A 25011-nucleotide genomic window follows, 5' to 3' on the forward strand; every position below is an offset into this window, starting at 1 on the left:
TACCCTGTGGAATGACCTAGTTCACAGGGTCAATGATGTCAGACTGCACAACCACAGTTATGAGCAGGTCTGGCATCATTGTTCTGACCTGCTTCACAATGCCCGTTGGCATGCTGCTGCAGTCTGGGGGGAATCACCTCGCCACAAGGGGGGGGGCATGCCATCCATCCCATCTGTGCAGGAACTCCTAGCCAGCCTCATGGCACCTGCCCATTTGCACAGCCAGCAACCTCTGGACACCTTTGTGGAAGTGGGTACTGGCCGAGGAGTATGCAGGTAAGGCCACAGGGCACATCAGTAGACCACTGTTGCATATACATCCACATCGGTACAGGTAGATCATGCATATCTAACATGTCATATATATATTTTGTTGCTGCATAGTAGTGATAAACAGATGTGCATATGTGGTAGTATTGTGGACATGTACTGTTGATGTATTGTAATGCTGCACCCACCCTGTAGCAATGCCACAGGTGTGACGACTGACTTTGCATCTCTCACCCTCTTATGTAGGTGCCTCCGGTATACCACCAAGGCAGCAGCCTGTAGCTGGTGAGTATGGTTTATGTAGATGCTTGCCAATAAACCGGGCATGTAATGGCAATGGTATATTCCATGCACAAATCTACAACACCTACCCAGAATGCATGCTGCACATGTGCACGTATTGTTGATGTTAAATGCATGGCATCATAGGGGTGACCATGATGAGGTACTGGAAGGGTATGTCAGACACCTGCATGATAACTAACATTCTATCATTGTGGAATGTGTCCACAGGGAGTAACATTATGGTGGGAGACATGGCCTACAGTAGGGACATGTTTGGAGCAACACCCATATACAGTGCAACACCAGTGTATATACCTGTAGGACAATGGCAACTGTTGCGAGTTACACTATGGCATAAGGCATTACTGTGGTCCACATTATCAGCTGGGAATAGGCTGTAACATGTTCAGTGTATGGGACACTGCAAAGTGACACACGTGTAGGCCTTACTTGTCATGCATCTGCAAAAAGGCTGAAGGAGGGGGGTTTCAGCATGACACACCAGTGGACTGCAGCAGGGATCCTAAGGATGCTAAAAATGGCTGTATCTGCACATAGTCAGGTTCAGGAACTGTAGCAAATGTAACCCTACCCCCACAGCAATACTGACGGCAGTGTGTGAACACCAAGGTATGTGCACATGAGTAGACCATGCAATCATGCAGATTAGGTGGACATGTGTAGGGCAGACTGAACATACACTGGCAAATGCAGATGGCCCACGATAGTATACTCCTGACAGTAGTGACTGCTGTAGTACACATAACAATAGGTGCGGAAAACCGTCATGATAAGGATGTGCACATATATGCCCACACAGAGTGTATGCATTGTGATCAGCATCTGCACACCTAACACATTCCATAGACACTGCATGTGAAAGTACAGGACATATGTCACATATCGGGCTCATGTACTGTTAAGATATGCGGTGATGTGGCCCCATGGCAGATCAAGGATGGGTGTGTCATATCATATCAATAAGGGTGTGTAAATCCCCCATAGTCATGGTATGTGCTCTGATGGTTGTCAGTGTAAGAGTATTGGATTGGTCATACATGGTCCACTGATGTTTAGAGCTGTAAATCAGATATCAGAAATTCACAAATGACATCTGTCCACATATCATCCCAGATATGTGTTGCTGAAAAACATAGGGGCTGTGAGCATTAAAGCTGACATAACTGACACAGTACTACACATTCAGCAATGGGTTGTACGCCTGTGAGCTGTGGTCCAAAATACATGGCAGGGTGCAGAACAGGTGCACAGCAATACTGTGTACATGGGTGCAGTGGTATCCAGGGGAAGGGGCATCACCTAGTGACACAACACAACAGCACATGCATCACACACATGTATACTGTTACTAGCATGGATTGACTATAGCTGCACTGCATGCTGTTGTGTACCATATGTTATGCATGTTGACAGATGGGTAATAGGAGGACTGTGTATACTATCATTGTGCAACTTCACCTGTATGTGTGTGTGTGTGTGTGTGTGTGTGTGTGTGCGTACTGGTGGGTAGTTAGTCTGTAGGGTCACTCTGGTGAAGTGGAGGGAGGTTGATGCATGTAGGATGTGTGTGTGCATTTGTGTGTGTTTGTGTAGGTGGTCATGTATGCACATGTGTGATTGTGGGGTGTTCATACAGCAGTACCTCCCTTTGGGATTGTGCAGTTCATGGACATGGACTGCCACATTACACACCAGGAATACTTGTCATGTATGTAATCACAGGACAGCTGATAGTATAATAAGTTCTGTAGCATGGAACAGGCATTCAGAGAGAAGTTAGACACCAGTTATACCCTTAATATCGCATTCAGCAGAGAGTTGACCTACAACCCACATGTGAAACACTACAGATGCATTGAGGAAGTACTAGTCATCACCAGGGAGTGCATCCATATATTACAGTTGTCATATGATAGGCTGATTGAGCAGCATATCTGGCATGTACTGAGCAATACATACACATGACACACCAGTGTGTGATATTATGGAGTGAACATAGTAGCCCGCATATATGGGGGCCATGCCCATGATGTCCGGACATACACAGGGTGAACACTGAATGACAGCAGTGAGGCCATCTAAAACTGCTACACACAGGTCAGGTAGGTAATGTAGTAACAGGTCTTGTATTGTGATCACTTGTGTAGGCACTTAGAGGGCTGATATGTTAATTAGTGGTATCAATGTGTGTATGTTACCAAGTGTGATGTAGGATGGGGAACACATGGAAATATATGTGGGACTCTCTGTAAAGTCACAGACAGGTAGGTATTACGGTGTTTTGTGTGTGTGTGTGTGTGTGTGTGTGTGTGTGTGTGTGTGTGTGTGTGTGTGTGTGTACTGCTAGGCAATGCTGTACAGGTTTTAAAGTGCATTTGTTGTTTTCCCCCACATGTTGCAAGGAGGGTCAGGGTCCCTCCTGCATGCAATCCGATGTTGGTGGTCATACAGACACCGAAGATGATGATAGCACTGTTGAGGCACAGGTGGAGTTGTCAGGGGCCGAAACAGTGCCATCATTTTACATCCCCCTTTTAACCATCCCAACCCTGCACACAGTTTCAGTGTCCATACATACCCCATCACCAGTGGCCATAGTGAAGGAACAGCTGGCGTTTGATGGCTGTGCACAGAAAAGTGTGGTAACCATGCCTACTCTGTCTGGTCACAGCAGGCATAGCCAGATGTCTGGCAGGGCACCACATAGGCAGATGTCCCAGGGTGCTCGTGCTAGGGCTTCCAGACATCATGCCCCTGGCTGAGTTGACATAGATGGTACCAGCAGGCACATGTTTCAGGCTGTCATGGCAGTGCAGGCACATATAGAACATTACACCAGACAGGGCCTGAGGCTGCAGAAGGTTGCTCTCACGTCTGCAAGTGACAACGCCTGTGAACTGGCTGGTGCCATCCGTGCGTTAACTGAGTTCATGGATAGATGGTCTGGTGAGATGATGGCCCTCAGGCATGGTCCACGTGTCCATGGCCGGAGGCAGTGAACTGGACACCCTGCCATTTAGGGTCTGCAGCTGTCCAATAAACACCTGTGTAGGGCAGCCACATGGTAGAACTGTGTGCATGCATATCTACACATTATACAAACACACATAGGGCAACCCCATACGTACACTCACCACATCACCACACCCAGTTTACCTCAGTACACCCCTCACCCACACACATGGTGTCAAATGTATGGCCCACCTCCGGTCTCTGGCAAACCAACAACACACCCTGAGCATATGATGATACCTGTGCCATATCCCTGTTATCCATACCATCGATGCAGGGACAGGCTAATATGGTTCTGATGCATACGGTGACTGTACTACAGTGTACCACAGTACTGCAGTGTAACATGTAAGAAGTAAAGTGTAATGCATATATGTCAGGTAGTGTAGCCATCCAGCAATGATGCATTATAGCTGTTAGTAACACTGGTTGATTGTGTTCTCTATAATGTTATCCGTTTGTGTTGTAGGTGTACATGTGTCAGCACGAGGATGGTCTAAAGCCATATTCCACAACGGGGTATGGCACTGTGGTGACACCATGGCTGTGACATATCTGGAGTACAGTTGAACACATACCACAGGTTTGTATAACAGTTATTGCCTGTGCCACATGGACAGGTGACCCGCTGGGGCATGTATAAACTGCAACCTAATGTAGACCCATCCACATACATGCACACTGTTACTTGGCAACACTGGGACTAGACACCTACCTAGGTATGTAGTGATACTGAAGTGTGTGGCTTCCATTGCACACACCACACAGCGTTTAGGGTGAGGTGTGTCCCAGGTTACATGTTACATGCAGAACATCCCCAAACATGTACAGTATGCTAATGGGGGATATAATGGGTGTATATGGGCAATACATAGTGTGACATACCTTCATATACACATTAACAGACACATAGGCTGACACACATTCGAGAGACCAGGGCCTATTGCTGCTAACTAACTTGACCGTGTGTCCAATGTGTTACAGGTAGGCAGCACACAGCACACAACACATACATAACTGGCCTGGAATGTGGTATCAGTTACCTGTTTGGTTGATGGTGACAGTGGTAACCATAACGTGGTATGTGGGACATATACCGGGTGTACCTTGGTGTAATGACAGTGTACAGAGCACCCACATCCTCCAGTGGATATTGTACTCCCTGAAACCCATGATGACACTCTGATATGCCAACCATCACAAATTGGCCACGAGTGTGATACAACCCATTGTAGATCCCAACAGTGGTACTACAGGGATATGCATCTAATGCACATGCCACAGACATAGCAGGGTGTTGCATTGTCATGCCTCACCTATGGGCAGCAACAACACTATCTGTACTATTGTGTGGCAATGCGTATTGTAATAGGAGTATGTGGCCTCATAATGCTGTACCCTACAGATAAATGGACATGCACACATGCACACACTTGCCAGAACACAATGGGTATCCCATGCCTATCAACCCATTTGTACAACACTGTTGTGATGGTACTGCAAGGCTTGTGTAGCCAGTATGGAGAGGAGCTTAACAGGGTACATGTAATGTCCCATACAGCAGCAGCCACAATTGGCTATGGAAATGGGTGTTGTGGTGATTGTGAAGGCCCTCATGGAATTCCCATGTACAGGTGTGCTAACACACAGACACTGCTATACTCAGTCATGCACATGTACACATGTGTCAGTACTGGGGTGCATCTCTGTATGTGGTCATAGCTGTGTACCTAGCTATTGTCCAAGGAGAGATGGGTTGTGTAGGGGTTGTGTGTACAGTGGTATCCTGCCACCTGCCATGTGGCAGTAGGCAAGCTATCGACAAACACTACTGTGGTGACCCTCAGGGTGGAAGTGACATGCATCAGCCATTCTTCCAGGTGCCTCCTGCACATGGCCACTGAGGTGATCAAGTTGACATGCATACAACATGCATTACAACACATGGTTAGTGTCTGTGATGGAGACCTGCACCCAAGCATATTCAGTTGACTGTGGTAGTGTAGTGGAGGTACCCATGGCATGTGATGCATACAGGGTGTTGTCTCCAATATGTGCCAGTTCTTACACAGCTGGTCAGACATGTCAGCGTCAATCAAGCTTAAGATGCCTATACATATACCAGCAGGATACCTGCCATCTGCACATCTGTACAGGGACTGACAGTCATCAGCTTGGAAAGTAGCTATGCAGTAGGATGAGTGTGTTGACAGATAGATGTTTGACATCAATATGTATGCAATAACTACATGTCAGGAGCCCTCACTATCATATGCTGTACAGACGGTAGTCTACATTTACATTCCACCCAGTAGGGGTAATATACTGTGACACAGCTCACACACCAGGGCTACAACAGGGAGGCCTCAGAGTGCATCTATGCCTGCAGGTATGCCTGTTGTCAGTACTACATTTAGCACTCTACTCTTGTATAGGTAGACACTGTCAACAGTAGTACCACCATGATACACTACATGCCAGTGTGACAGCACGTACCCTGGGCTACTACCCCTGTATGTAACAAAGTCACATGGATAAACGTGCTGTACAGACCTCATATACATCTGTGTCCCAGACATGACACTCACACCCCTTGCTACTTTAATGATAGCACATAGGAGTATGTATTGTACATGGCATTACTACACTTATTACAGATGTCATTACCCTGCTATGTTATCAGACTGGGTGGTGTGAACTAGTTACCAGGGCTATGCCATGCTTAGTAGGTATCAACATTGCTGCAATATAACAGCTAAGCAGATTTGCTCACTGGTAAGCGAAACCCACACGGTGTAAGCGCCCATTCATTTAACCGTACCTTAGCACCACTTAGCTTCACGCAAACCCACTTAAAGCTGCTCAAAACTGCCTTAACCACTCTGTATCCAACAGCCCTTGTTCTGCCCAGCAAATAAACGAACAGCCCTTGTAGGTCTTGAACCCAGGACGCTGTACACTAAAGCACAACACTTAACCACTACGCCATGACCACTGTGAAAACAGCTGTTGTTCTTCCAAGATATCTGTCAATACACATATTGATTAGTATTGAACAATGGCCTTTACTTTCACATTTGTGTAGTACTTGTTATTAATATGACTGTTGCATCACATATGTTGTTTTAACATAAAGTACACATTGCAGATACTTATGGTGAGATACATCTGGGAGAATATACACAACTGTGAGGTTTACACATGACAGAAATATGGATATATACATATAATAGGTTGATATATCTCTACATATACATACACATGTATATTCATACATATGTCTGTATACACATCTGTATAGTGCAACATATATATATGGGCATGTGTACATCTCTTCGTATGTACACACACACATATATATATATATATATATATATATATATATATGTGTGTGTGTGTGTGTGTGTGTGTGTGTGTGTGTGTGTGTATATATATATATATATATATATATATATATATATATATATATGTATGTGTGTGTGTATATATATATATATATATATATATATATATATATATATATATATGTATATGTAGATATATGTACATATAGCTATATATGTATGCACATCCTATGTGTACAGCTATTCCTATTTATGTAGATATATATGTAGATATCTATAACTATATGTGCATAGATATCTATTCTGATATATCTATTACTGTCATATATATGTAGATATCCATAAGTATATGTGCATATGTATCTCTAACTGTATATGTCTATATATATATTGCTGTGTATATGTTTATATCTGTTGTTTATATGTATATATATGTACATATACATATCCAGCTATGTATATTGATATGTATATGTGTATATATCTATATAGATATATGGCTAATTATATATACATATATGTCCACCATATGTCCTGACCATGGAGTGGAGCCCTACCTCAGCCCAAATAGTCCCAACCTCATAGTGCAAGAGGATGTCAGGTATGTAGTGCAGGTATATATGTAGAATATTGCTGTTGTGATAGGGGTTGTCTTCACAGACATGCGGTGTGTGGGAGGTCACATCTGCTTTTATCATGTGTGCCATTGGCTACTGACAGACATCCTAAGGACATCATACTACCACTGCTAGCACAGTAATGATCCTGTGGACTACAGCAGAGATATGGCCAATAAATGTGGACAGTCTGATACACTCTGGTCAGTCCAGAGGTATACACAGAACCCCTTAGTGCGAGACATGTGGACCAAGCCTGACAATGTGGATGTTAACAGTCATGTAGATGGGTATAGGTTCATAGGTTCATAGGTAGGTACTAGGCTATCTGCCTGAAGGCATTTATAAGCCTAGCTGGAATGTGTTGGCTTTCGCCGCCCCCTTAGATTAGTTCCCTGTGTCTCTGTCCAGCAGAGACATTGAAGTGATCTCTGGGGTAAACTTTCTGTTTCCCATCCATTCATTAAGGTTTCTCTTGAAGAGGGTTAGTGAGGAGCTCTGCCTAATATAGATTGGAGTCTTGTTCAGAGCATGGGAAGTCTCTGGGACTGGAATCTATCCCTCCAGCATGTCCTATTTATTGTTGTGGTGAGGTTTAGATCCCTGAAGCCAGTGATCCTCTTGGTGAAGTACTTCTATGGTCTTTCCAGTTGTTGCAGGTGTCTTGTAAAGTGCATCCCAAATGGGGCATTGTACTCTATGATGGGTCTGATGAGTGATGTGTAGAGGGGCCCAATGACCTCTTTTGATCTGGATGCAAACCCTTTTGTGATTAGGTGGGCCACATAGAAGGATTTTCTAACCACTTTGGCAATGTGATTATCAAAGGAGAGGTTACTATCTACTTGGGTCCCCAGATCCCTTATTACGTTTTCTGTATTTAGGGGCTACCACCTATGTGGTAGTTTGTGGGTACTTTGTTTTTTCCAAAGGGGATGACTTTGCACTTTTTGGCATTTAGCTTGAGGCCATGGTTTTGACACCAGGTATCTTTTTCAGCGAGACCCTTTTGGAGGATGTCTGTGCCAGCTGGAGAGTCAATTATAGTCCCTAGTTTGCAGTTGTCCGTGAACTTGGTCAGCCATAGTCCTCTTGTGCTTGCCTGTACCTATGAGAAGTATATGCCGAACAGGAGGGTTCCTAGGACTGAGACCTGGGGAATGCTACTTGTAACCGGTTTAGAGTCAGACCTAGCTCCCACAACTCTTACCATGTGGGTTCTGTCCATGAGCCAGTTTGCAACCCATCTCGTGACGTAGGGGTTTATGTTCAGGCTGGTGAGTTTGTCTATAATACCTGAGTGGAGAATGGTGTCAAAGGCCTTTGCGAGGTCTTGGTAGGCTGTGTGGACCACCTTTCCTTCATCTATAGCCTTGGTAACTGTCTCAAAGAAGTCCACCAGGTTTAGGAGGAATGATCTGCCCTTAACAAAGCCAAACTGGGTAGCGTCCAGTGTTTGAAGGTTTCCAATGTCTCTGTTAATGAGATCCATGATGATGTGCTCCATAGCTTTGCAGACCAAGCTAGTCAGGCTTATAAGGTGATAATTCCTGTGGTCTGTTGTGGCTCCACCTTTGTGGAGTGGAATAACTGTTGCTGTGCACCACTCTGTGGGCACGTAGCCTGTGGAGAGGCTGAGTTTAAACAATGTGTTTAGGTGAGGGGTTAGTTCATCTTTGAGCTTGTGTAGGACGCAGCCTGGGACGTCGTTCGGTCCCATTGATGCTGTGTTTTTGGCTTTGGAGAGGGCTGTTTTAACCTGAGTGTTTGTGATTTCAGTGGCACTACATTCTTCTGGTATAGTTATGGGCCCTTTTGAGGGTGAGAGGGGGGTGAAGTTTGCACTGAACCTGTCTGCCAGGATGTTGGCTATATCAGTCGGTTCAGTGTATTTTGTGCCATTCTGCACTAACTCTGAGCAGATCTGAGAATTGCCACTTAGATTCTTGACATAGCTAAAAGATGCCTTGTGGTTATATTTGTGGAGTCCATGGCAATTTTTCTTTTGAGGCTAGCCTTGGATGATTTTATGAGGGAATGTAGTTTCTTGCTGATACTGATCGGGGATGTCTTCCCTTCTTGGGATTTTACTCTTTTCTGTACTAGTTTCCTCCTTCTATTGTATAGCTTGGTTATGGCAGGGGTCCACCAGACTGGTTTCCTTTTCTTGGAGGAGTGTGTCTTGGTTTTGTTTGGGATAGCATGATCCATGCATTCTTGTAGGTACCCATAGAGTGAATTAGTAAAGGATTTTGCAGTTTGGACAGCATTCTCCTTTAACATGGGGGCTTCGAAACTTCCCACCTCGGTCTTAAGTAATGTGAAGTTTGCTTTAGAAAAGTTTTTCACAGTGGTTTCTTTGACCATGGGTGGTGATGGAATGTGGATATCCTGAGTGATTAGTTTATGGTCAGATCTAACCAGCAAGGGGTTGACCTCCAGTGTGGAACACCGGTCGCCCATGTTGGTGATGACCAGGTCCAATATGTTGTCACCTCTGGTGGGGGTGTTGACCAATTGATCCAGGGTGTTTGAGTTTATAAATTCTAGGATATGTTGGGTAAGGGAGTTTGTACTTGAGTAGTTCTCCCAGTTAATGTTTGAGTAATTAAAATCATCCAATATCAGGGTGTTTGGTAGGACCTTTATGTCTCCCTGTGTTTCCAGGAATGCAGAGTGGGGGTCCTGGAACATGGTGGGTGATCTCTAGCAAGCTATAATTTGAATAGCAGTTTTGCCCGTTGTTAGTTGCATGTGGATGATCTCTGAAGCATCATGCTGTGATACTAACCTGGAGGTGTGGGCATCCTTGATGAATATGGATACTCCCCTACCTTTCGTATTTGGGTCCAGGTTTCATGGCCAAAATGTATGGTATTAGTTGTAGCCTGGTAGTGCTGGGGTGCTCTCTGGAGCCTTAAACCAGGTTTCTGTTACTGCACATTTATCGATTTTCTCCATACTGAGGAGTGCCTCAAGTGCATGCATTTTGAGGTTTAGACTTCTGGCATTGAGTAGCATTACCCTCAGTTTTTTGTTACGTGTGCTATTTACGGTGGTGGGTTTGTCTTTTGAGCCTTGCCTAAAAATGGCATTATGGGGGTGGCAAGAGCCTTGGCCAGTATTTAAAAGCCTAAGGGTGACAGGTGCAAACCATCTCTAGCAAAGCAGCATAGCTTGTTGAGCATGTCATCCCAGGCTGACAGACACTGGATCCCTTTTGAATGACACCAGAAGCTTAGCCAATTGTTAAAATTGATAACTTTTTCTCTATACCGTGGTATCATTCTTGGTGAGGGCAGGATGCTACTCAGGGTCAGGGTCATACCAGCCTGGGCTACATGATCAGAGAGCTCCTCCATGTCTCTTTTCATCTAGTCCTGGGAGGTACAGCTCAGGTTATTCACGCCAACATGGACAATGACAGAGTCATATTTGTACTTGTTCTGGAGTGACCTGAGTGCTTGTGTTATGTGGCGGATCCTGGCACCCGACAGGCAGCTAACAGTAACCTTCTCCTTGTTAGGCCTAGTGAGTGGGACGTCAGTGTGCCTGACTATAGAGTCACCTATTACTAGTGTGTTTGGTATGTTATTTTGCCTTAAGGGCTGTGATTGTGTGGCAAACTGGTTTTGTGAAGTATGTGTTTCATGGTTTGTGTTGGGGGCTGAAGGTTGCTTGGATGTCTGCTTTGGAGGTCTCTGTTGCTTTTGCAGATTTTTATTTAGAGCCTCCGAGTATGTTTTCATGTATTTATGTGTGTTTTTTGCCGGTGCTGGTTTCATAGGTATATGCAAGATTGGTGGTGTGATGCAAGTAATTCCCTTCTCCTTCTGACTGCCTGGTCCAGTCCTAGGTTGAGAGAGCTTAGCCTCCAGTTTGGCTGTATAATTGCATCTCTCGCATGTATTAGCGTTTGGTGGAAGGAGGAGAGGGTTGTCTGTGTACATGAGGCAATTGTAACATTGCCTCAAAATGCCCAGATTCACCAGTTGGACCAGAGAGTACACCTGAAACTGCCCTTTGGACATGCCTGGATAGGTACAGTGAACTGTCTTACTGATTGGCTGGTAAGGTCAAATAAAGAGCCTTGTCCTTCTCTACAGTATAGGGGGGTCTAGTCCTAAGGTTTATTAGTGCTTGCTATGAGTTTTGACCAAGTGCCAAGATGAGAAGTGAATGGTTTGAGTGCTTAAATTAAAGTTTGTCTAGTTCCAAGGGAAAAATTAAAGAGTAGACTTTGTGGAGCCAGGATTAGTTATACCCTAGATAACCGGCACTGCCCGACATGCAAAATCACGCAAATGCGGGTTTTATAGCAGGGAAATTAAAAAGATAGAAATTAGCCCAAAATGGCCAATAAACTACTAATTTCTGGGCTGAAACCACTTCTCCAAGGACAGATAAGCTGCTCAAAGCTCCCTCTTTCACAGTGAACAGAGAAACTTCCTTCTATCCAACTCAGATATGGGCAAACACAGAAACCCCACATTACCTGAAAACTGGACTATACTAGCTTAGAAAGGTGGGGAAAAAAGTATATATATATATATTTTTTTTTTCAGCAAATACAATAAAAAAAACACACTTTAAATGCACAGAAATGGCTATCACACTTAAGTCTGTAGCCTACAACAGTTAAACAGGTAATTTAAACACAAAAACAACTTTGTTAAAGTGTAGGCAGTAAAATAAGAAAAATATGTAGTTGAAACAAGCTTTTTAAATCACAGAAACTCTAGAAAATTGGCGTTTTAGGTGGAATTAGCTAAAGGCAGCAAGAAAATGCAGAAAAATTATACTTAATCACTCCAAAGTCTCTCTTTTGTCTCTCTGCTGCTGTAGAACTCTGCAGGGCACCAGGCAGGAGCTTGCTGAGCTGTATACTCACGTAAATACTGGTTTACATTTGCATGTAATAAATACATAGGTTATGCATTCACACCCCTGTCTGTCCTGACACATAATACACACTGGTACAAGGGTGCCATGGCCACATATTACCCACTAGTTAGTGACATACATCTGTACAGCATCCCACTGCTTTGTCTGACATACATGACTGTTATAGTGGCCTGGCAGCAGTACATCTGGCAAGTTTCTGGACATAACATCACACTGGGTAAGTACACTAAGCTGCTAGGCATGTAACAAAGCACTGTGCAGGCTACAGGCAGACTGCCACATCACTGGCCTACATTTCCTATGGAGGAATACACATGTACCTGCATATATAGCAGGCTCTACAGGCATGTCACAGCACAGAGTAACAGACACCTGTGTGAAAGTGCATAACCACAACCAATGTGAACACAGCCACATATGGTAGCTAGCGTAATATTACACTATAAGGACTATCTGATCAACACCATCCTTATATGTGCCACTCACACACTAACCCTACATATACTGGGCCACTACACAGTGTGGTCCAATGCCTGTCTGTGGTATGGCACATGTGTGTGTTTGGACCTACAAGCATGTAAGCCAATAGGGTAACATACAGTGGAGCAACATGTAACATCAGATAGAACAGGACCAAGGACAATGACATCTACCACAGTCTGTACACAGGCCAAGGTACATATTCACAATATACACACTGTCAACAATCACCATAAGTACACAGACCTTAGTACTGTACACACAACCACAGAATGCCCAGGTTATGTGCTCAAAGAGATCCCCTACTATACATAGCATGTGTCACAGTCTGATATCTCACTGGCTTGTTATCAGATACAATGTCAAGAAATTATGGCTTACAGGACATATGCACCTCTTTCTACATGACATATGTACACAGGTAGACAGGGTTGTGGCTGGAGGCACAAACACAGGGCCAATATTGACATGTTGCTGTGATAAACTCATACATTTACTGTTGTAACAGGGTTTGTTGTGACATATCTCCTATGAAGGATATGAGGTCAGTAACTGTCATGTCTGTCACCACTTACTGACTGAAATACTCACACTATGCTTCTACAGTTTGCAGATAGGTGCTTTGTGAGTAACACAAGAAACAAAAGTCACCACACACTGCTCATTCTGCAAATGACACTACAGATGGCGTATCCTCAAAAATATAGCACTGTCATGACAGGTATTAAAACATGTAGACCAGACATATCCACACACACCCTGTTAAACCAACATTGCCCCAAATGCAGAATAGCAACACTTACATTCTGTAGTCATGTCAGGTGCATCCCCCTCCTGTGTGTTGGCCTTTTTCCACAGTGTATGTTGTTAGAGGTAAATCCCCAATCCATCTGAGATGCTGTTTGCTAAACAACAGATCTAGGTCCTACTCACAGTGAATGAAAAGGCCCAACACCCACATGATGTTCCTAGATATTGGAGTGTGTTTCCATGCAATTGGCTATGGGAATGTTACCACAGCTGTTCCACATGCAATCAGCTAGAGGAGGGCTGCAATTCATGCAGAGGCCATCAGCTGATCATGAGCATCACTTACAAAACACATGCTACTGCCTAAGCAAAGCAGGTGTAGGTCTCCACATCCACCAGAGAGGGAGTGAGAGAGGCAGACAGAGGCAAAGATAAGACAGGGAGGGGTGGGAGAGTAAAACTTAAGCATGTTTGTGTCACACACCTACCAGTACAGGGTATCAACCCCCTGACTGACTATGTACTGCTATCATATGTCTATGCAGCTCTTGGATGCACCATATAGCTTACATGTTGAGGATCTCTCCAAACGTATATGTGATGGTGAGTGACATCTGCAAGACTGATATGGTAGCTATACAGTAGGTCTAGTACATGCCTGTCCACATGAACAGGTGTCATCATCAACACAGCTACACTCTCTCAGGGACCCACACACATGACACACTTGGCAGGGTCAGGCACACACCTCCTCACTAGTTAGTTTGCCACAATACAGTACTGTGTAGGTATCACATGCACCACATGGGTTATTCGGAGGTTATATGGAAAAAGGGTATGTGGAGGTGTCTGACATCAGACAGCATGCTTCAGTATGCCAATGGGGGGTGTAGTGAGTATGAATGTGGTCAAAGGCATCATACACCACACACACAGACACAGGGTGCCAGTACTGACATGTATGGGTGCATTGCTTCACAGATGTGTAGTGGTTGACTGTGCCAGATGGCTATACAAGGCTAGGTGATGGGTATACCTTGGCATCAGGGAACATGACAATGGTCTGCAGTGTGGCTCAGGGGTGTAGTGTCTGGGTTGGCCTACACAGATGGGCATTGTATTCATCATCCAAGTCACCTGGGTAACTATTGTGTGTGGCCATTCTTGTGAATTGTTTGCCATGTATGTGTTCATTAGTCCATGACATGGACGGTGTCTGAGATGTGCACACATCCCATATGCATGTACAGTGACATGTGGAACTGTACCTGGGGTGTCTGGCCCATGTTGTGTACACAGATTGCTATCATCAGATGTGCTAGTCCTGGCCTCATGTGGCGGGAACTGGTAATAGACAGCAGGCTGACCCTGCACCTACATTGATAGCATGATGCAGGTATTCCTTGGTGTTAGTGGCATCTGTCCATATAGGGCATGTGTTTAAGGCATGGTATGTCCTTTGTGGGTTACATTTGATGGCACCACAGGTGTTGCAGGTGTCCAGTGAGGAACATAGTGAAGTTGCACTGTCTGCATGTACGTGCCTATTGTACTGATGGACAGGGTGCCATGCCCTCTGTAGTCCACTGCAATCACACCATGGTTACTATCTATGGGCAATATGCAGGGTACTAACAACATAGCGGTTGTTGCCTAAGCAAGTGTGTTTGTGTATGAGACATGGGTTGAGAGTGTTCTCTGGGTAATACAAGGCTTGCTAACTTTGTTCACCAGGCTTTGATGTCACATGTAGGGGTATAGATTGGCACCCCAGTCTCTCAGCTATTTTACATCTGTTATCCCTGTAAGGTGGACATTAATAGGGCCACCATATAAGAAATTTGCAAAACTCACTCCACAATGAGTCCAGTTGTTACATACTCACAGCTACCTCCTTACAGGATACAAATGACAAACACAGACACACACACCTGCCATGTCTGGGATTAGAATTTTTACCTAACTAGTTTATTACACTACAACACTATACAATTATAGGATGCACCATGGAGATTACTAGGCTACACCTTTCCCAAATGTGTATTTCACAGTAAATGACATAAGCAGCCTTGCCAAAGTAGGGCATTTGATCTGTAGTGAGTGTGACTAGCCTAAAATGCATTTCTCCCTACACAAACAAAGGAACACATGCACAAACATCCACACTTGCAATGTGTGTGAATAGAACCCCTACCAGATTACTATATCACACTACAGCATTACACGGTTATATGACATGCTACACAGATTACTGGGCTGCACCTTTCCCAAAGGTGTATTTCACAGTGAATGACATCAGCAGCCTTGCCAAAGTTGGGCATTTGATCTGTAGTGAGTGTGACTAGACTAAAATGCATTGTTCTCTACACAAACAAAGAAACACACACAAACCCACACTTGCCATTTGTGGGAATAGAACCCCTAACAGGGTGCTTTATTACACAACAGCGCTTTATTGTTATAGGACACACCACAAAGATTACTGAGCTGCATCGTTCCCAAAGGTGTATTTCACAGTGAATGACATCAGCAGCCATGCCAAAGTAGGGCATTTAAATTGTACTGAGTGTGACTAGCCTAAAAAGCATTGCTTTCTACACAGACATAGACACACAAGCATACACACAGTTGCCATGTCGGGGATTAGAACTCCAACCAGAGGAGTTTATTACACTACAGTAGTACGGAGTTATAGGATGCGCCACAGAGCTGACTGGGCTACACTTTTCCCAAGGGTGCATTTCACAGTGAATGACATCAGCAGCCTTGCCAAAGTAGGGCATTTGTATTGTAGTGAGCATGACTAGCCTAAAATGCATTGCTCCCTACACAGACAGAGATGCACACACACCAACACACAGTTGCCATGTCTGTGATTAGAATTCCTACCTAACTAGTTTATCACACTACAGCATTATACAGTTTTAGGACATGCCACAGAGATTACTGGGCTACTCTATTCCCAAAGGTGTATTTCAAAGTGGATGACATCAGCAGGCTTGTCATAGTAGGGCTATGGGGAGGGCAGTATGTGTGCATGGGCCATAACCCATTCATCTACAGGTTGATACACCACGTGCAGGCACATGCAGGGTTATATTCAGCAGGTACATGTATACAGCTGCTGGATGACTACTGCCTTGTACAGTCATGTTGCACAGCTAGCACTTGCACCACATAGTCTGTAATGCTGATGGATAAAAGTGGCTAATTTCTACAGTGAGTGACATTTACACATCATGTGATTGTAGCCATTTGGCTGTGTGCTGGGTGGGACAGGCCTCATGATGGATGGCTTTTTGTCACAGTCACTCTCTTCCACACATCTATGTATGTGTACTTTTGGCTTATTATAGTGTGTTGTCCTTGGATATATGTCTGTATTCCTATCCAATGTGTGTGCAAAGCATGACTAGTGCATACTGAGGAGTGTATGCACTAACATCTGCAACTGTCAGATATGTATGGTCCACTATTGTTTGCAGACATGGGCTTCATTTGTTTAAGTGTGTGAGCATGCCCAGTATGACCTTTCAGTATGCTGTTGTCTGACATTGCCTTCATTTCACTGTGTGTGAGCATGCCCAGTATGCCCTTCTGTATTAAATGTGTGGATCCATTCCAGGTAGATTGTACTCCAGTGCAGACCTTTGTGATGTACACCTACAGGTAGCAAACTGTTTCTGCAGGGTATCCATAGATCATTTGGTAGTATGGGGACAAACTGTACAGGGGATAGTGTGTACTGTAGGTGATTGTGTCTGTGCTGCTTCTGCTACATGGTACTGGTGTTAGCAGAGATATTCAGACGTGTGTTCTTATACACTGTGATGTTTTATGTCCTCAGGTACTCTCAGCTGGACATTCTTACAGTGATGTCCTGGGGGACAAGGGTGACTGCAGCTGTGTCCAGTATTGTGGGCAGATGCCTACATATTCATGGTAAGTTATGCCATTCTGGAGGGGGAAGCTGCAGACACTTGCTACTGGGTCTTTGTATCCGGTTCAGCACCTTTGTACAGTGCTGGCAGAGGTTCCCATACTTGTACCTCCATCAACATGACAGTATGGCCTTAACTTGCTATGGCAATACCTCACAGCTGTACAGATTCACACAGGTTACCCAGAGGCAGGGGCCATGGGTCAGGACATTACTCTTATTGTGGGGAATGGGCAGGTTAGTAGCACCCATTTATGCGTTTGCAGCCAGAGATAGTGTGTGCACATAGCTGTGTGTCAGCCCTTGCCGATTCCATGCTGGCCATGCTTCCACCCCCCATCATTCTATCCTCTTCCATATATTATGTATACATTCTCTGATTCTTTCCCTAAGGTTATCACCTCAACACAGCTGTGTTTTGGTGTTGGTCCACAGTTCATGCAGTGGGACATGGTGGACATGTTACTGTGGTTTGTCCACATGGCCTTGCATATGGCTTATGTGGAGTGTGTTATGTTATCTGGGTGTCCATGACATAACATGCATTGGTAGTACGTGTGAGACACAGGTCTTTGGCAGAGGTCTGTAGGCCATTTGGTGTTGATATGGGTCAGCTGTGGCAGGCCGTTGTATTTTGTTAGTCCTACAGTCTCAGTCCGCTATACAGTATATTCCCCTGGGGTGACAGGGTAGGTGTGCTAGGTGTTCATGCCAATACTTTCTATCAGTCTTGATCAGGTGGTGTTGATGCTGGCAGGGTGCTACCTACAGCTAGGGACACACCTGCATGGGACACCTGCATTGCATGCTGCATTCTTTCGCTATTGCCATATACAGGTGGGGTCATATTGTACCCATTCCCAACAGCAGGGATATGACCAGAAAGGTACCTGTGGGTGGTGTTTGGGTGAGCTGGGTGCATGTGTGCTATGGACACTACTTGCATCTGATGCACAGATATGCATGGGGCATTCCAGTTATGCTGGCATGTGCAGGTGCATCAACTCTTTCCCAATACATCAGTCCTACCACCTTTGTGATCTGCAAGTGTTCAGCCAGACGACACTAGTATCCCCTACTACAGACCCAGATAACATGATGCATACCTGTATGTACAATTCCAAGGGTGTGTCCATTTCACAGTTACACATTATATACTGTATGTCTGGGGTACTTTCCCCTGTGTACTGCTTGTATATCTAGCCCAACAGACATGCCATCTCAATCTTTCAGATGGTGACACATATTACCACCATACATTTACAATATCTTACTGCTAGCATGTAGCGATGATGAGCAAGCTTGACAAAGACCAAAACCAAAAAGATTTGCCTGCCCTGGAAATCCAAATAAAGGCTGAAGCCAAAATGTTAAAAATTACTCCTTTATTCAAAGCGAGTAGATAATAGTAACAGCTGGTGTAGTCCCAAGCACAAAATAATGCCACAGCAATGCGTACGTTTTCGACTCAGTACATACAAGTCTTCTTCAGAAATTTCTGAAGAAGACTTGTATGTACTGAGTCGAAAACGTACGCATTGCTGTGGCGTTATTTTGTGCTTGGGACTACACCAGCTGTTACTATTATCTACTCGCTTTGAATAAAGGAGTAATTTTTAACATTTTGGCTTCACCCTTTATTTGGATTTCCAGGGCAGGCAAATCTTTTTGGTTACTGCTAGCATGTGTTATAGTGGTGGGAATTGTCTTTGGCACTGCAGTTGTGAGGACTTGGCCCTGTTATCAGCAGTAGTGGGCAATGGCCACCAGGTCATACCTCAACATGCATACATACTGACCACTCCCACACACTTTGAAACACACACCAACCTAACACACACATACCTGCATATTGTGCAAATGCTACAATCTATCCTGGTACCTTGTCCACCTCTGGAAGTAAGTAAATAAATAAATTAATGAAACTCACTCATATTGTGTTTGACTAACATTGTAAAACATTTAAAACACATCTCATATTAATACAAACCCTCTTTATCTTGTAACTTTTCCCTAATCTACTTTACTTTGGCCTACTTTTAATATCCTACTTTTTGCAATATTTACCCTATCCAGTCTCTTACTCTATTTACAGTACTATCCCTTTTACCTTCCTCTTTCTATCTCATTCTAATGTCCCAAGTATTGTCTATGCTTGTACATCCTTTCACTGTGTACTTTTTCTCAATGCCAATTCCTAATATTCTGTATCATACTGTCAGTCATGGGTGGAATATGTGTATGTATTTTGATAATATACTGTTAATTATCATGTATTAGATAGTGGAGCTTTTCTCCTCGGGCCTCCACTGAAAATGGACATGTATCCAGTTGGACCAGCCCGGTTAACAAATGTAAAATAAATAAAAATAAATAAATAAATAAATTGAATTGTGCCTTATAGGACACTTCAAACCATCTAGCCCATAATATGTTTTAATTTTAAAATACATGCAATATTAACTGCCTCATTTAATCCAGAAAATTGAGTGGCATCCAACTTTAACAGCCATCTCAATTCACTTGCATCCAAGTGCAAGTCTACTATTTTACCCTGAGGGTCCTTTACTATATGATCAATAGCCAAAAACTTAAATGAGTGTGTCCCATTATCTTTAATATGTCTAAATAAAGCGTTAGTGATTTTTCTTTTCTTTATGTCATAAAGATGTTCTCTGATGCATGTCTTTCCTACATAAAATGCCAAACATTTTTAACATTTAGCCAAATAAACCATATTAACACTACTACAATTGCAGTGTCCTTTTATAGAGATAGAATTGTTTTTATTCAATTTAAACTGCTCTCCTGTTTCAAAGATGTGGCAACAATAATTGCACTTTCCACATTTTGTATTACCTTTAGCTCTATATGAAAGGCCATGTGCATTTTCATTATGCTCAAACATGTTTTTAAGGAACCTATCCTTCCTATATACAATACTAGGGGGACACTTTCCAACTTTTGTCTCTACATTCAGGTCAAAAGCCAGGGTTTCCCAGTTATTGACAACCGCCTGGGTGATACCCCCAGAATCCAGATTAAAAGTAGTTATAAACCTGAATCCCACTTCATTTCCCCTGAGTCTGTGATTAACAACCAGTTCACTTTGCGGCCTATGAGGCCCACCCAAAATTGGTACATAAATACTTTTGTACCTTTTACCTATCACTTCCTTGGATAATTCTTCCAACAAATCAGGGGATAGCCCCTTTTAACAAACATGTCGACTATAAAACTAATTTCATCATGAAAATGCTCATCATGACTAACCATCCTGGCAGCACTTACCAGTTGGCCTTTGATAATTGCTCTTTTTTGATGTAAAGGGTGCCAACTTTTAAATTCTAAATAGGAATTTGAAAAAGTTGGCTTTCTATGTATCTTAAAATATAGGAGACCATCAATCTTATCAACATTCAACTCTATGTCTAAATATGTGATTTGTTCTTCATTAAAACAGTAGGTGAATTTTAAGAACTCCACTGTTGTTAATGTAACAAAAAAAATCATCCAATTCTTGTTGACTACCCCTCCACAACAAAAAAAAGATCATCCAGGAATCTAGTATAATGTAAGATTTTTGTCCAATAACTACTTTTCATTAAAAATTCCTGTTCCCAGTATGACATTACAAAATTTGCAAATATGGGAGCACAAGCAGCCCCCATGACTACCCCAGTGGCTTGTTTAAAATATTGCCCTTCATAATGTATATATTTATTGTTTAATACCAATTCAATCAGGGCAATAATCTTATTAATGGTGTCCTGGTCATACATTCTAGTTTTTGCTAACTGAACCTCCAGCCATATTATACCTTCAAAATGTGGTATAATACTGAACAAACAGTCACCATGATCAACCCAGGCTCCCATTTTATTTCATTTAATTTCTTTAAGAAATGCCACAAATCCTTTGTAATATATTAAAATATTTGTAAGCCTTTCTATAAACAATGATCAATATACTTGCTCATATAGCAAGTTTTTGATCTATTACCATCCACAATAGGCCTAAAACTTAAATTAGTAAGGCCCTTGTGGATCTTCAGTATTCTGAAAATATTCTGAATCATGGGATAGTCATTTTTTATATAATTATATTCATCAAGGCTAATTTGGCCTTGGAACAACATATCATCCAAAGCTAGGTCTATCTTTCTATAAGCAATGTGTATCTCATTTAAGGAGCTTTCCTCATATGTACTATCCATAAGCAGCACATTCATTTTGTTTAAATATTCCACCCTATTCATTAAAACCACTCCACTCCCTTTATCAGGTTTCATTATGCACACTGTTTTGCCTTTAACAAAATCATTTAATAAGGCTAATTCACCACTGTTCAAATTACAACAATTCTCCCCATGGGACTGTTTAATGTGCTGCCTTATTTGTTTTTCACACATTCTTTCATAAACCCGAATGGAATTATTCAAGGGGGATTAAAAGTACTTGGTTTTCTTAATAAAATACTTTCATTATCATTTCCATTCACATTTAATGCATTACCCTTTTTACCAAACCATACTTTAAGGTTCAATTTATGGGTAAAACATTTTAAATCAATTAAAGTATTTACAATATTTCCCCTTTTTGCAGGCACAAAGGTGAACCCCTTGGCCAAAAGATCAACATGTGCTTTTTGTACTACTTTAGTGCAATAGTTATATATTTTAAAATCCTTATTACTGTTATTGACTATTTTACATATTTCACCCAGTGCAGCAGTACCACTTCTTTCATCATTTACATTTAGTAATGGGCTATCAGTTTTATCATTAGAATTCCTTAAAAAGTTAAAATCATCCACTAAAACATTAGAAACAATCTCATTTTCCACATTTAAATTAGTACCATCAACCATTTCCACCCCAGAAAAGGCCACCAAACCTTCACGTAATGGTGTAAATACAGTGTTAATGTTTTGACCTGCAAATGGGCAAATAATTCTGTCATTATTTAAGTGTTTAATACACAGGTAGTGTCATGTTTGGCATCCCTTTTACTGCATGTGCAAGTCAGAGAGAGGTGTCATTCCCTGGGTCCCTACTGTATCAGTGTATGTGCTATGCGTTGCCTCTTTACCAAGGCTATGGCATACTGGGCATGCCTCCATCTGCCTACTGGGGCAGGCTGAGGTTGTTCCTCCTCCGAGTCATTCTGTGCCTGTGCAGGCCTTGGCATTGGTGGGGGGCTGTATGGCTCTACCCCATGCTGTTCCTGCTGCAGCTGTTTCCACAGGATGATATTGTGTAGCATGGCACATACAATAACAATTTGAGTACATGTAGCTGGTGAGTACTGCAAGGCTCCACCAGATTTGTCCAGGCACTGGAACCGTGACTTGAGCATCCCAAACACATGCTCTATTATGATTCTGTTCTGTGCATGTGCCTCATTATGGCGGTCTTGTTTGGGTGTGTGTGCATTTCCTTTTTGGTGTCATCAACCATGGCTCCAGTGCATAACCAGCATCCCCTACTAGGTGACTGTAAGGGATGTCCTCATTGGGAAATCTCTGGTACAGCTGCGTCAGATGCCAGATTTGGGAATCGTGATAGCTTCCAGGGCAGCCAGCACACACATTCATTATAATGCCCTGGGCATCACAAATGACCTGGCAGTTGATGGAGGGGAAGCCCTTGCATTTCATGTAGACCCTACCACACTCAGCGGGTGGTGCTTTGATGCATATGTGCGTGCAGTCTATAGCACCCACCACCTCAGGGTATTCTGCTATTTGGTGGAAGATACACATATTGCTGGGCAACACCTCATGGGTGTTGAGGAAATGTAGGTGCTCGCTAGCATGTGCTGACATGGCTTTCAGGAACTGGTGGAATACTCTGGATACTGATTCCTGTGAGATCCCCATGATATCCCCAGTTGGGCTTTGGGAGGTACCTGTGACTAGTATACCTAGGCCTACACATATCTTGGTATCCACTAGAATGGATTCCCCTCTGTTAGTTCTGTGTGTCAGGCATGGTCAGCACAGCTCAACAATTTGTGGTAGGAGGTCCCTGTCCACCTTATAGTGCCCCACTATCTCCAGCTCATGTAGCCCCTGGTAGGTTACACTGAGTCTGTACACCCTTCTCTATCTCCTCTTTGTGGGTTGGTCGGCAGCATTCTCATCCTCACCACCCTCTGCCTCTTCTACATGTTGATGTTTGATAGCTGCTGCAGCCCCTATCATTCTGTTGTTTTTGTGTGTTAATATTTCCCCACTTGTATACACCTGTGGTGTAGAGTATGTGGAAAAAAACAGAGGGAAAGGTGTTTGCATAGTTTATAGTAGTGTTCTGGGCTAAGTTGGTCTGCTGCCTGTGTAATTGGCTGATTCTGATATATTTCACCTGCCAGCTATGCTAGCTCTCCTAGATTACCTTCCTACTGCAGTTTTCCCTTCCCATCACCTTCCTGTTTAAGCCTAGGGGCAAGCAACATAAACACAGTGCTCAAATGTGCACAGAGCTGCTATTTCCTAGTTTACTTTTTTTTTTCCTTTAAAACCCAGTGCGCGGCTCGCACACCCGCTTAGGCAATGCAATGAGTGCTAGGCAGCCTCAGACACACCCTCTTGCTTAGCTATGCTAAGCTAAGGGCAGACCCTAGCCACAGGGCTCCAATCCGCTTACAATATGCCTGACACACCCCCTATGATGTCAGCTACCTCCTAGGCTTGCACCAAGCTATTCCTGCTCTTACACTATTGGGTGCTGACTAGCATGCAGGGGAAATCTGGGATTCAGCATCATTCCCCTCATTTGCATAGGATTGCCTACTGATGCATAGTTGCATGCCCCACAGTAAGCTTCCCCCCTTAGCAACCACTGTTCACTGGCCATGCTGTCTTCTGCCTGCCATTGAGTATAATGGCAAAATAGTGATTTTGGTTAGAATGCTTATTTTAGTTTTTTTTTCTTATTTTTCATCCCGTCCCATTTGTGCGCCGCTGCCCTACACTTAAACAGCCGAGATTGGCTAAAAAAAAATAAAAGTTGATTTTTTTTATATATTTGCAACTGTTTTCCATGCCAATGGCCTTATATCTGGCCATTGGCATGCTTCCTACATAATATTCACCCTTTATTTGGAGCTGTCATGGCTCCGTTTTATGGTTTGCAGAAATGTACTCTGTTACTGGTGGAGTACATTTCTGCAGATTACACTAGTCCTGCATGGCCAACTTCCAGCTTTCTGGATCACAAATTCTCCTCATTTGCATGGATTTCTCCTGCAAATGGGGAAATTTGCATACAGGGGCTGAGTCCGTGCAGGACTAGTGCAGGAGCACTTGTGCACGTCCCTACAGCTTATTCCTGGATCGCACGGCAGACATATTGCCTGCTGGAGCTCCTGCACTAGTCCTGCACACT

Source organism: Protopterus annectens, chromosome 7.part0 (genome assembly GCF_019279795.1).
Source record: "Protopterus annectens isolate FY-2018-M chromosome 7.part0, PAN1.0, whole genome shotgun sequence".
NCBI lineage: Eukaryota > Metazoa > Chordata > Ceratodontiformes > Protopteridae > Protopterus > Protopterus annectens.